Below are 15,303 nucleotides of genomic sequence, written 5' to 3'. Positions count from 1 at the left end.
TGAAGAAATATGGGCCCATTTTAAGAGAACTAACCTAAGAATAATTGGAATAGAGGAGGGAATGGAAGGTGAAACCAAAGGAATCAATAATCTCTTCAAGGAAATGATAGGAGAAAAATTTCCAAACATAGAGCAAGAGGTTGATACACAGATCCAGTAAACTTATAGAACTCCCTTTAGACGTGTTCAGAGAAGAGGATCCCCATGCCACATAATTGTCAAAATGACCAATGTGAAAGCCAAGGAGAGAATCTTAAAGACAACAAAAACAAAAGGCCAAGTGACATTCAGAGGCAATACAATTAGAATCACTCCAGACTTCCCAAACCAAATCATGAAAGCCAGAAGAGTGTGGAATAACATATTTCAAACTCTGAATGAAAACAACTTCCAGCCAAAAATTTTCTACCCAGCAAAACTATCTATCAATTAGATGGGGATATAAGAAGCTTCTGTCACAAACAGAAACTGAAGGAATTTATGTCTTCAAATCCAGCACTAGAGAAAATACTCAAGGAGATTAACTGCAAAGAAGAAATAGGTAATACACGCCAGAACCAAAGAAAGAAGATTTTCCCTCCAGCAGACAACTAAGCAAAGAAGAATAAATAGTATTTCAAACAGAAATAAAATCTTAACATGTTAGGAATTAAAAATTATCTGTCTATAATCACACTGAAGGTAAATGGCCTCAACTCCCCAATAAAAAGACATAAAGTGGCAAAATGGATTAAAAACCAGAATCCAGCCATCTGCTGCTTACAACCTTACAAGGTTGTAAGGTGTATAAGAAACACACCTTACAAGTAAAGATAGGAACAAACTTAAGGTAAAGGGCTGGAGCAAGGTAATCCTTGCTAATGGTTCTTGAAGACAAGCAGGAGTAGCAACTATGATATCAGACAAGTTAGACTTCAAATCCAAATTTATTAGAAGAGACAAAGAAGGTCATATTTTACTGGTAAAAGGAATAATCCAGCAAGAGGAAACAACAATAATCAACATCTATGCCCCAAACATAGGTGCAGCTACTTTCATAAATCAAACTCTTTTTGACATGAAGTCACACATAAATCCCAATACAATAATACTGGGAGACTTCAACACACCTCTCACACTAGACCAACCTTCCAGACAAAGGGTCAGTAAAGATGCCTCAGAATTAAGAACACCATTAACCAAATGGACCTGTTGGCCACATATAGAATATTTCACTCAACTACAGCAGAGCTTACAGTTTTCTCAGCTGCTCACTGAACCTTCTCCAAAATATATCACATCCTGGGACACAAAATGAGCACTAGCAAATTTAAAAAATGTTACCTACTTCCCTGTGTCATTTCAGACCATAATGGAATTAAACTAGAAATCAATTATAAGGAAATCCAGAAAAAAACATAAACATTTGGAGACTGAACACCACACTTCTGAATGAAGAATGGGTCATAGAAGATGTAAGAGTTGAAATCAAGAAATTTCCAGAAACAGGCCAGCCGGGGCCCAGGTCGCGGGACACTGGGCCCTGGGCCGGACTGCGTGTAGCACGCCAGGCCCCTGGAGAAGCTGGGCACAGTAAGACGTTGGGTCCTGGGCGGGGGTCGCGCAGGGCATGCCAGCCAGGGCCTGGGTCGCGGGACTCTGGGCCCCAGGCGGAGTAGTGCGGAGCACACTGGACCCATGGGGAAAGCAACCAGGTCACAGTACTACTGAGTGCCTGTTCCCACTACCTCCTCAAACCACATACACTGTCTTCTCTTATTAAAAAAAAAAAAAGAACAGAAAAAGAAAAAGAAAAAGAAAGAGAAAAAATATCGGAGAGGAGTTAAGCCATGGTGGATGCCAGGACACTGGAGATGCAGACAAAACTTATCCAAATGCACTGGAACTTATGGAAAAATTCCCTGTGAAGGAGGACTGATATTTCTTTATATTGTTAAGAATCTTGGACATCACCTGTATGGAGAGAGTTTAGCGGAGACCAAGGAGAAAGGTGGTGTTGAAAGTGGTCTCTGCAATGGCAGTGGAGACTTGCATTCAGGAGAAGCAGAAATCAGATCCTACCAATCTTATTTTTTGGAGAAATTACACCAAATGTCGAATGCTACCATCACGCATGCTTAGGAACACTGGACAACATTCAGAGTGGAAAAAGAGCCTGGGAAGGATTTGAAATGGTGGAGGCAGTGGCAATGGCAGTGGCCAGTACTCAGGGGAGGAAGAGATCCGATGCATTACACCTGGAACCTTTGAAATAACCCCAGAAGCATAATGTTACCATCTCCCACCCTCGAGAACGTGGGACAATTGGTTGGGCAAAGAGAGTGCTCGGATTGGAGCATGCCGAGGGGTGAGGCTGGCGACAGACACAGCAAAGCTGGGATTGGAGCCTGCCGTGAGGCAAGGCTGCTACTGAAGCCTCTGAGGCCAGGATTGGAGCCTGCTGAGGGGTTAGGCCGGTGCTGGGGCCAATGGCCGGCATCGGAGCCTGAGGTGAGGCAAGGCCGCTACTGGGGCCTCCAAGGCTGGGATCGGAGCCTGCCAAGGGGTTATTCTGATGCCAGGGCCAGCGGCCAGCATCGCGGAGCCTGCCGTGAGGCAAGGCTGGTGCTGGAGCCTCTGAGGCCGGGATCGGAGCCAGCTGAGGGGTTAGGGTGGTGTCGGGTCCAGCGAGACCAGAATTGGGATCTCCCATGAGGCAAGGCCCTGCTTGAGCCAGCGAGGTCTGGATCAGTCCACCGGGTAGCCAGGCCACTACTGGGGCCATCAAGAATGGGATTGGTACTTGCAACACAGCATGCACAGAGAAATATTGCAGAAAATATAAATCAGATGCTTCCCTTAAACAGCAATAACTAGGAGGAAAGGGGCAACAGGAAGAGGTCGAGCTATAGAAAGGGCCCTATAGTGAAGCAACTAAGGTGACCAATCAGAGGGTATGGAATAGGGGATGATGGAGCCTCTTTAAAATGCAGGAGGTTCATAAACAAATGTATCAAAGTTAAGCTCCAAACAAGCATGGGATTGAGGGAGGGGGAGGGAATGGGATGGGGGCTGGATGAGGGCTAATTGGATGATGTGTGCTTGTATATCCTCTCAAGTCTTGTACTCCAATGTGATTGATATATGACTACAATGCACCAATTAAAAATAAATAAAAAATAATGTAAAAAAAGAAATTTCTAGAAACAAATGAAAATAAAGATACAACATATTAAAACCTGTGGGACTCCTTGAAGGCAGTATTAAGAGGAAAATTTATAGCCGTGAGTGCTCATATAAGAAAGAAAATCTTCAAATAAATAACCTAACGACACAGTTCAAAGCCCTTGAAAAGCAGGAACAATTGAACCCCAAAGCCAGTAGAAGACAGGAAGTTATTAAAATTAAAGCAGAAATTAATGAAATAGAGAATAAAAAAACAATACAGAAAATCAACAAAAGCAAAACCTGGTTTCTTGAAAAAAATAACAAGATAGATAAACCACTAGCCAACCTAACTAAAAAAGAGAGAGAATCAACCCAAATTATGAAGATAAGAGATGAAAAAGGAGAAATTACTACTGACAGTGTAGAAGTGCAGAGGAATTTCAGAAACTTGAAAAACTATACTGCAACAAAACGGAAAATATGGAGGAAATCGACAACTTCCTAGATAAATACAACATTCCTAAACTGAGTCAAGAAGATATAGAACACTTAAACCAACCAATAACAATCAAAGAGATTGAAACAGTAGTAAAGAGCTTACCATCAAAGCAAATCCCAGGACCAAATGGTTTCCCAAGGGAATTCTATAAAACCTTTATAGAAGACCTAATCCCAATACTTCTCAAACTATTTTGTTAAATAGAAAAAACCAGACTCTCCCAGATACATTCTATGAAGCCAACATCACACTAATACCCAAACTGAATAAAGACAGTTCAATGAAGGAAAACTACAGGCCTATTTTTCTGATGAACTTGGATACAAAACTATTAAACAAAATACTAGCAACATGCATTCAAAACCACATCAAGAAAATCATACACCATGACCAGGTAGGGTTCATCAAAGGGATGCACGGCTTGTTCAACATATGAAAATCAATCCATGTAATTCATCATATAAACAGAATCAAGGACAAAAATCACATGATCATTTCAATAGACACTGAAAAAGCATTTGATAAAATTCAACATCCATTTACGTTAAAAAACACTGCAGAGGATTTGAATAGAAGGAGCATATCTCAACATTATTAAGGCAATCTACAGTAAGCCCACTGCCAACATCATATTAAATGGGGAAAAAGTTGAAGAATTACCCCTAAAAACTGGAACGAGACAAAGATGTCCACTATCACCACTTCTCTTCAATATAATACTAGAGACTCTAGCCAGAGCAATAAGGCAAGAAAAGGAAATCAGAGGAGTACAAATAGGATAAGAAGAACTCAAACTTTCACTATTTGCAGATGACATGATGCCATATTTAGGAAACCCAACAAACTCAACCAAAAGGCTTATAGAACTGATCAACAAATTCAGCAAAGTATCTGGATACAAAATAAATCTTAAAAAATCAGAAACTTTCCTGTACACCAACCATAAATCCACTGAAAATTTCAGAAAACACTTCCACTCAGGATCTTCCACAAAAAAAAAAAAAAAAAAAAACTTAGGAATAAACTTGACCAAGGAGCTAAAAGATCTTTACAAAGAAAATTATAAAACACTGAAAAAAGAAATTGAAGAAGATCTTAGAATATGGAAGGATCTTCCATGTTCATAGATTGGCAGAATAAATATCATTAAAATGGTCATCCTTTCAAAAGTGTTCTACAGATTTAACACAATGCCCATTAAACTACCAAGATCATTCCTCACAGACATAGAAAAATCAGTCCTTAAATTTATCTGGAATAATAAAAAGCCCAGAATAGCCAAGGTAGTTCTCAGCAACAAAAACCACGCAGGAGGAATCACAATACCTGACTTTAAACTATACTACAAAGCCATTGTAATAAAAACAGCATGGTACTGGCAAAAAACAAAAAACAAACAAACAAAAAAACAAACAAACAAACAACAAAAAAACAGATACATAGATGAATGGAGCAGAATAGAAGACCCAGAAACATGTCCACACATTTTCAGCCAATTGATTTTTTTTACAAAGGGGCCAAAAACATACACTGCAGAAAAGATAGCCTGTTCAACAAATGGTGTTGCCAAAACTGGTTAAGCATATGCAGAAAATTGGAAATTAATCCCACTTTCTCACCCTGTACAAGTCAATTCAAGATGGATCAAAGACTTCTAAATCAAACCAGAGACCTCAAATCTCCTTGAAGAGGGCATAGGTCCAACACTGCAACACATAGGCACAGATAAACACTTTCTGAACAAGATCCCAAAGGCACAACAAATTAAAAGGTGAATCAATACATGGATTGCATGAAACTGAAGAGCTTCTGTTCTGCAAAGAAAACTATCAAGAACCTCAATCGAGAGCCAACAGAATGGGAGAAGATTTTTGCCACATACACCACCGATAGAAGACTAATATGTAGAATATACAGAGAACTCAATAAACTCAACAATAAGAAAACAAAGCATCCAATAACAAAATGGGCTAATGAACTAAATAGACACTTCAAAAAAGAAGAAATTCAAATGGCCAATAAATGTATGAAAAATGATCAACATCACTGGCAATCAGAGAGATGCAAATCAAAACTACCCTGAGATTTCACCTAACTCCAAGGAGAATGGCAATCATTAAAAACACAAACAACAACAGATACTGGCGAGGATGTGGAGAGGTGAGACATTGTTGGTGGGGTTGCAAATTAGTGCAACCACTTTGGAAAACAGTATGGAGAATCCTCAGAAGAATGGGAACAAATCTACCATTTGATCCAGCAATACCACTTCTGGGTAGCTACCCAAAAGATAGGAAACTAAACTACCAAACTAATGCATGTGTATCTTTGTTCATAGCTGTACAATTCACCATAGCCAAACTATGTAACCAGCAAAGATGTCCATCAACAGACGAATGGATTACAAAACTGTGGGATATGTACACAATGGAATTTTACTCAGCCATTTAAAAAAAAAAAAAATCTCAGTTACATCATTTTCAGGGAAATGGATGGAACTGGAGGACATTATGCTAAGTGAAATAAATCAGTCACAAAAAATAAGAAATCAGATAGATGCTTTGCCTAATATGTGAGAGTTAGGGAGAAATGGGTCATAGGAGGAACTCTAGATGAAAAAGGAAATCCTATAGAGGAGCAAACAAGGCAATGGAAAGGAGGAGAAAGGAGGGGGGAAGAGGAAAATCTCTAAAACACACAATGTACTTGAATATTTTGAAGTCAACCACTAAGCCAAAAAGGGGAAGGAGGGACAGGGAGGGAATGGGTTAGAGCTTAAATCAGTGAAGTGTACATGTATGTACATACAAGTTTTTTTTAACCCCAATATGATGTATGAATATAATGCACCAATATATATATTTTTTTAAAATAGCTGTTTTAAGATTGTGGTTGTTGGATACATTTCTTGTTTATATTACCTTGAATAAAAGGACAATAGATTACTGGAAGCTGGGGATTTAGTTTACGACTCCTAGTAGAAACAGCACTTGCAGATTAACAATCAAACTGAAGGATCAGGCTTTTAAGATAGAATATAAAAGCTAAAAAGGAGTTAGGAGATTATCTAGTTCAACAACTTTATTTTATAGACAGTCTTTTTCTTTAAATAGCAAGTAATTTTCTCTAAACTTGCATCAGACAGTTGCCTTCTGCAAACAATTTGATTTAAAATGCTGGAGTTCATTTAGTGGAATGGTGGCTTGATATAACATTTTTATTTCATTTCTTTCCTTAGTAAGAAAGCAGTTTCTTACCATAGGTGACTGAATTTCTCCAACTTTGAAATATGGATAATAATAATTCCTACTTTGTGGATTTGGCTTTGAGATTATTCAAAATATGTAACTTCAATTGACATTATATACATATGTGAGCATATCAATGCCCAACATTAATATTCTGTATGGGGATGTGAGTAGAAGGAGAAATCTGAGAGAAAGCCAACCAAGTACTATGTGCATGGATGTCACCATCACTGGGAACTATATTATGATGTGAGAATTAAATTCACCAAAAGTATAAAAAAGATACATGAAGTATTAAACAGTATCATACATGATAAGACTCAATGTGTGTTGGTTATAATCAGTAATGATATTGGAATTTCTACTCTAATTATTGAACTTTAATTATCTTAATTTAAATTAACTTTACATATTAATGCTAAATAATGATATAATTTCTTTTTATATTATCATAAATTATAATTATAACAAATTATAATGATAATAAAATATGGCCAAACTATTATTATTTTTCTTTATTTTTATTTTTATTTTTATTATTGCACTACTGGGGATGGAACCCAGAGGCCATTCACCTCGGAGCTACACCATCAACCCTATTTTTTTATTCTTTATTTTACTTTATTTTTATTTTATTCTTTCTTTTTGTTTTACTGGGGTTCCTGGAAACCCTTCTACCTACAGGCTACACTCCCAGACCTATTTTTATATTTTTTATTTGGAAACAAGGTCTCTTAAACCAGTGAAGCTGGCTTCAAACCTGTGCGATCCTCCTGTCTTCACCTCCCAAGCACGGGTATTACAAGCGTGCGCCACCACGCCCAGCTTATTCTTTATTTTATTTTATTTTTTAAATTTATTTTCTATTTTTTATAAGTGGAACATACTGAGAGTGGTGTACATTTACATTGTGCTTCATGTCCTTTCCCCTCCCTTTCCCTTACCCCCAATAATGTCCAGTTTAATCATGTGGTATTTATTTATACTATTACACATATTTGTATGTAGCTCCTCCATTGAACAAAGAAATAAAGAAAACTATTCCATTTACTATAACCTCTAAATCAATAAAATACGTAGGAATAAACCTAACCAAAGATGTAAAAGACCTCTACAGAAAAAACTACAAAACATTAAAGAAAGAAATTGTAGAAGACCTTGGAAGATGAAAAGATCTCCCTTGCTCATGGATAGGCAGAATTAATATCATCAAAATGGCCATTCTGCCAAAAGTGATCTATAGATTCAATGCAATCCCCATTAAAATACCAACAACATTTCTCATAGACCTGGAAAAATCAGTTATGAATTTTGTATGGAAGAAGAAAAGACCCAGAATAGCCAAAAAGGAAGAAAGCTGAGGTTGTTCAATAATAATATAATTTCTATAAACACTAAAGTTTTTGTAGTTGAGGTAACCAAACTTTATAGAGCCCATATAATGATATACTATCTATAAACACTAATGTTTTTGCTAGTATAGGTAACAAAACATTAGAGAGTCCAAATGGGCAGAAAAATCTAAGGTAAGGACACAAAACAGTGAAGGGATGATGATGAATTATTTTCATTCTCTTTGTTTCAAGAAGAGCAACCCTTTGCTCATTTAAATGTTATATTTAAAAACATACATTTACTTTTTAAGTGGGAGGTTTTCTTCTTGCATTTGATCTTAATAAACTTGGAATGTTTGTCAAACTGCATTAGCCATTATAAGCTATCAATTTTGCAGTGAATTATTCATAAATTTATTTTAATGAAGGTTTTATAGCTCTTCAATATACTTCCAAAATTTGGAGTGTTTTTCAAAACAAGTTGGCAATATGCTGATAATTACATCCAAGCTCTTTTTCAAACTCAAAACAAAACAAAAAAGACCATTGTTTTCTACATCTGTGCTTTTATCCCTTTTCTATATAAAATACTGATAATAATAGTATTTCAAGTTCATTTTAATATGCATTCCTTAGTAGGTTGCTTGTTTATGATAATCTAAAATTGTTATCTGTAATGTACATTTACTTGCTTTTTAAATTTTTCTTATTGAGGAAAATAGTGGAGTTATTTTGTTTCTAAGCCCATTGTAAATTCTCCCTCTATTAACACACTTCCTGAAATATCTAATTTATCACCATATGTTAGATAATTTTTATTTTAGTAACTAATGAGTGAGAAATTGTTTGCATGTTAGTTGTAATTTAAGATTAAATATCACTTTGAATTTCTCTCATGCAACCTGCTACACACAGATTTACTGCCATTTTATTTCTACATTTCTGTTTTTTACTATTTTCATCAATCTGGAAAGCAAGCTACTAGATACAATGAAATAAATGTTTGATTATTCATTATACCTTAACTTATTTATATCAATATACATCTTGGTTGAATTTTTCTGTTCATTTCTAAATCTAAATTTATTTATGGATGCCTAAAAACATGAAAAATACATATTTTGGGGATACTATGTGTTGATTCAATACATTTTATAATGTATGAGTAAGCATAACCCATTTCCTCAAATATTTGTCATGCTTTTGAGGGGAAACATTCAAAATTCTACTTTCTATCTTTTTAAATCATGGAGTATATTATCATTATCTATAGTCTTCCTATTTTGCAATACCATGCCAGAACTTCTTACTCCTATGTAACAACAATTAGGAGAATTTCATAAGATGTATTTTATTTGAAATACTTTATATACTTTATATTTGAAATACTTTAGATATAATATAATTCAGAATCTAATAGTTTTATCAATTCAAGAAATATTAATTTTTCTGGCAGAAAATTTTTCTACATGGTGCCTGCCAAAAAATAAATTTTCATAGGAATGCTTTTGGTAAATAAGAAAGCATTTTTGAGACTTCTAATTAATTCTACAATAAATTATCTCAAAGCTAAAATTAATCTACAGCTAAAATTCAGTCTACATCAAAATTAGACCTTAAAGAATTGTCAATTCAGGTAGGTTTTATTTTTTTTTATTTATATTTATTTATTTATTTATTTATTTATTTATTTTCTGAGTATTTTTATTTATTTATTTATTTTTCTTTTAACAATTTTTTATTGAACATAAATAGTATACATTTAAACTATATTTGGTGCCCTCTCCCCTCCCCTCCCGTTTACCCTTCCCCCCTCCCACCAATGGTTGTCCAGGTTAACCATGTCTTATTCATAATTTTATACATGTTCAGGTGTAGACCCTCATTAATCAAGATGGGCCTTCCTCCTCTCCTATCTTTCCATTCAAACTTAGCTAGTATTTCCCCTCGAATATCTGGAGTCCCACTTGTATCCTTTGTGTTTCCTAGTTTGGACATATTAGAGGAAACATATGTACCTTCTCCTTCTGTGCTTGGCTGATCTCACTTAACATAATGTTCTCCAGGGCTTTCCATCTTCTTGCAAATGATATAATTTTGTTCTTTTTTATGGCTGAATAGAATTCCATTGTGTGTATTTCCCACAGTTTTGCTATCCATTCATTTGTTGATGGTGATCTGGGTTGGTTCAGGTAGGTTTTAGCATAGCAGGCTAAGGGACTCATCATCTACATTGGGAACTGAAGACTATTCACAATCGTTTGATTCAATTTAAGTTACTATTTCAAAATTAAACTTGCATGAGGAGACATGCAGTTTACTAAAGAGGAACGATGGGTGGTGTTTCAGAAAAAGGGGTTGCTGAAAAAAACAGAAATAAATTTAAATCTAGAACAGATCACTGCTCATCTATCTGGCATGTGCATACACACACATATGGATTCTTCCAAAACATTTCCCAAATCATTATCACCCAATATATTACAATGTGCATCATTTCTCCATAAAGAGATAACTTAAACTGAATCTTGAATATCCATGTAAATGTTAGGGATCTGATAGCAGAGAAAGCCGCACATTTGTTTTGTATTATTTTGTTTTGCTGTTGGTTGTTCAATCTTGAGCAGTTCCAGATCCTGCTTCATATAAATATTGTAACTGGTGAGCTAAAACATAAATATAAACAATGTAAAGACACTAGACATATGAAAGGAAAGCAAGTTTAGTTATATGTATTAAAACTGTCATTTATGAAAGGGAGTGTGACTGACCACTAACCTAATTATGTAAAGAACATAGGAAAACAATGTTATGGAAAACTACTTGTTAACTAAGAAGTTAACATGCTGTCTCTGCACTTAAGCATACCAGCTTAGATCGGCATTTGTTTCTTTCATGAAGTATCTCAAAGGCTGCTAGAAGTTGTTTTCATCTTTTTTTCTCTGGTTTTAAGGGAAAATGGTATTCCTCAAACCCTCACTTGCGCTGCCCTCCCTTTCAATGAGCTGGAATGAGCACCCTCCTTTGGTGCATTCTTTCTATTTTGGATGGCATTAATATACCTAGCATCTGTTAAGACTTGAGTTGGTTGATCTTTCTTTCCCTTCTTCCTTCTTCACAGCAACTGGGGAAAGTCTGTGATTAGGTAGTGTATGCCTGCAAACTCCAACTCTGTTCAGTAGGCAATTCCAAAATAAGTATTGGGCAAAAGAACTTAATAAGCCTGTTTTATTTATTACACTTAATGGTGTCCCACTACCCTGTCTTCGTGAGAAGCCTAAGTGAAGTTTTTCGTTTCTGAGGACTCTTATATGCTCTCATTTGATTGACTACTTTGGGAATGAAGGACCCTTCAAATGCTAAAATCTGAAGAAAATTTTGAGAAATACTTAAATTTACTGAAGGTTTAGGATATGAATCTCACCCATTCATCTAATAGGTACTGATTATTTTCTTTACCTTATAACTACCCATCAATATATATAGAAAATGTATATAAATCTCAAATACTATTGAAAGCAGGACAAAATTTTTTTATTTCCAAAGAAAAATTGCATACTAAGTTTTAAAATAAAGAGACAAGAAATATGTTCTGCATTATTTAAGGTAATTTCAAATTAATTTCTTTATGAAAGGTTGTAAATATTTTGCCTTCTCTTTATACCCATTTCTTCTTAAAATTTTAATGTGGATATAAATAAGCCAACATTGAAATAATAGAAAATTTTAAAATCCCATAACACTTTACCCATGCCTATTTTTATAAAAGTAATTCTTTAACTTCATCCTCCCCCACACCCCCATTTTGAGTCCTATTTTGGCATTGGAAGCTATTTCATACAAGATAATTATTTCCTTTTCACTAAAATGAATATAGTACTTGACCAATGTATGAATTTTGTCTATAACCATAACTTTTAAGAAAATTAGAGAATAGAGGTAAGTATTCAAATAAAACAAATTTCAGTTTTATATTCAATATCCAGATAATGAACAAAAAGTTTTTTGGACTTCAAATGCCTCAAAAAACTACTTCTTCATTTGAATTTTTATATATGACCTTTGCTATTTTTTTTTTTCATTTTTATTTTTTGGTGGTACTGGGGTTCCTGGAAACCCTTCTACCTCCGGGCTACACTTCCAGACCTATTTTTTATACTTTTTTTATTTTATTTTTTTTGAAACAGGGTCTCTTAAGCCAGCACAGCTGGCTTCGGAAATGTGCGATCTTCCTGTCTCTGTCTCCCAAGCGTGGGGATTATAAGCGTGAGCCACCACACCCGGCTCTGATTTTTGCATTTTACACACTTAATTTTTATTCTTTTATGAGTATAATTATCATTTGTAATTTTTATCTTTATTGCTTTAAAATTAAAAGTAAAAATATAAACTATGAGTCTGCTTGTGGTAAGGAACTTCAAATTTTTGAAAGTATTTGCTTTTTCTTTTCTAAGACTTTCTGCGGTTGCTTTTAGCCACTCTCCTGACACTGGTTCTCAAGTTTTTTTTCTTTTTTCTTTTTTGGGTATCTTATATCTACCAGGGTAGGGCATGAGATCAAAGAGGCAAAGAAAATCACCCATAAAGTTTGTATGAAAAGAGAGAAAACCAAAACCCCCCAAAATAGAGCTTTGATCAAGAATGGATTTCCATGAATCAGTCAGCAAAGGTGAGAAATTCAAAAGAATAAGAATGTTTTATTGCCATCGTTAACAGTTCCACTTCAAGTACTCATTATTACCAGATGAATGGAAGGGAAATTACTTTGGAATGCACGCCTTTCAGGAGGAAGAAGGGCGAGGAGGTTGTCTTTTTTTGAGAGCAAGAAGATACAATTTTGCAGGTTAGTGATCACTTTCATTTGGGCTTCGTAGTCTGACACCTGCTTTCCTCCATTGACACTGAAGAGCGATAGCAGTGTACAACACTGAAAACAGCTTTGCTTTAATGTTCTCTTTCCTTTTAATGCATAACCCAGAGAAGCACAACAAAAATGGGGACTTTTTGGAACACTTCTACATCTCGCACATGACACGTCACTTTTGTTACTGCCATTGGCAAGGCTACTTCCATTGCAACCAAAACATTCAAGGAATGTGTTTCTATACCAGCTAAATGTGCAGAATTCTGAAGGCAGTTACTGAGATTAAAGCCCATGCTCACATGATCAGGGGAACAATTTCATTTTTGTCTCTACCTCTTAGTAAATCCAATCTGGATCACTTTGAAAAGTAATGAAAAAAATTATCTATTAGCATTGGCCTAGTTTTTTTTTTCTTAATAGACATCAAATGATATTCTTCTAAAAAATAATGATGTGTGTTTTTCTATTTTATATTTTTTTGTGTGTGTGTGGTACTGGGGTTCCTGGAAACCTTCCTACCTCCGGGCTACACTCTCAGACCTATTTTATGCATTTTTATTTGGAAACAGGGTCTCTTAAGCCAGCAATGCTGGCTTCAAACCCGCGCCATCCTCCTGTCTCCGCCTCTCAAGCACTGGGATTACAAGCGTGCGCCACCACACCCAGCCTTCTCTTTTATATTCTTTTTATTCTAGCCATCATACTGGAAAAGTTTGGTTCCCTATTTATGTTCATATGTAACTGATATTTTCTGTATATATACTTCAATATAACTATATATGTTTCAATTATGGTTATCCCAGAGAACTGGTAGTACCTGCCATAATAGAAATCATAGAACCTAAACTCAACAGGAAATTATTAGAACTACTATTAATGACCCTAAGTACATTACAATTTTAATTATTTCCTTTTAAATTATTTTATTTTAATTATTCCCTTTTAAAATTTTTATTGTGTTTCAGAGTCTTTTTAGAAAACGGAACTCATCAGTACTTCACTGATTAAATTTGCTTTAGTTATGTGAGTCTCTGATGAGATCAGTCATCCATTTATTGTTTTTATGTGTAAAACATAAAGGTAGATAAATTATAGTTATTTAAACCTTAAATATAGAAGTATCCCATGAAATTATACAATATAAACAATCATAATTATGAATATATAAATATTATAAAAATGAGAGGTATGAAACCAAATTATTTAAGCATAAGTTATTATTTCTGAGATTGTTCAATCATTTTGCAGTATGACAGACCACAGAATTTTTTTAAATGGAAAATTTTTTAAAATAAATTACCCCATATTTATATCTCACAAATATACATTCTTATACACACCCTCTTGTATATGCAACCTTGAAAGAAAATAAGTTGATTTTCAAATTCTTTATCCAAATCATACAGTGCTGCCAAATAATCAGTTACTTCAATGATACTGATGTAAGAACATTAGTATCAATGGTTTGTTATTATGTAGATAAAACAATCAGTTGGTTGATTTTATTTCATTTGGCTTAGTGAGAAATAATCTAAGATAATTATGGAGGTTGTTTTGGGGACAAGGATTTCAGTTTCAGTTACCCAGAGGAAGAGACTGATTGAGTTAATATACTATATAATAAGATCTCTAGTAAATGCTAAAATTAGAAAAGTGACTGAAACACAGTTTCCACTCTAACATAACAAAGCATAATTATGAGCATTAGCACACTCAGATTCTCAGGTCTTTCCCCATGGTATGAAAAAAAGGAAATGGAGTAAATTCACGCATCTACTTCACATGTAACCTGTATTGATAAAGCAACAATGTGTAAGATTGTTTATAATAAGTACATTAAGAATGCAAATGTTGACATAGAAATCAGTCATTGGTATCCTATTGTAAATGATCTAATTCACAGAATATTATTTAATTTTGTCTCATAAGTCCTTATAGTTATACCTAAGAGAATAGACCAAAAATAATCTCAATTATTTGCTTTTTCTATTAAAGCTCACTGTTAGAAAAGCTCATATTTTAACATTACCCAATAACATATGAGCAACCCATATTGGTTCACATAGTTTCAGCAAGAAGAGCATGCGATGCATTTCCGAACAGTATGCCCTTCGCGTGTGGAAGTTAAAAGTGTTGGGCTGTTTATTGTTGTGCTACCCTGGAATTTGAAAGGAACAACTGATAGAGAGAGCATTAAAATCTTGTCTGTAA

Source organism: Muscardinus avellanarius (assembly GCF_963383645.1).
Source record: "Muscardinus avellanarius genome assembly, chromosome: 4".
Classification (NCBI taxonomy): Eukaryota; Metazoa; Chordata; class Mammalia; order Rodentia; family Gliridae; genus Muscardinus; species Muscardinus avellanarius.
The sequence above is the reverse complement of the archived record's forward strand: the minus strand, read 5'-3'. Positions refer to the sequence as shown.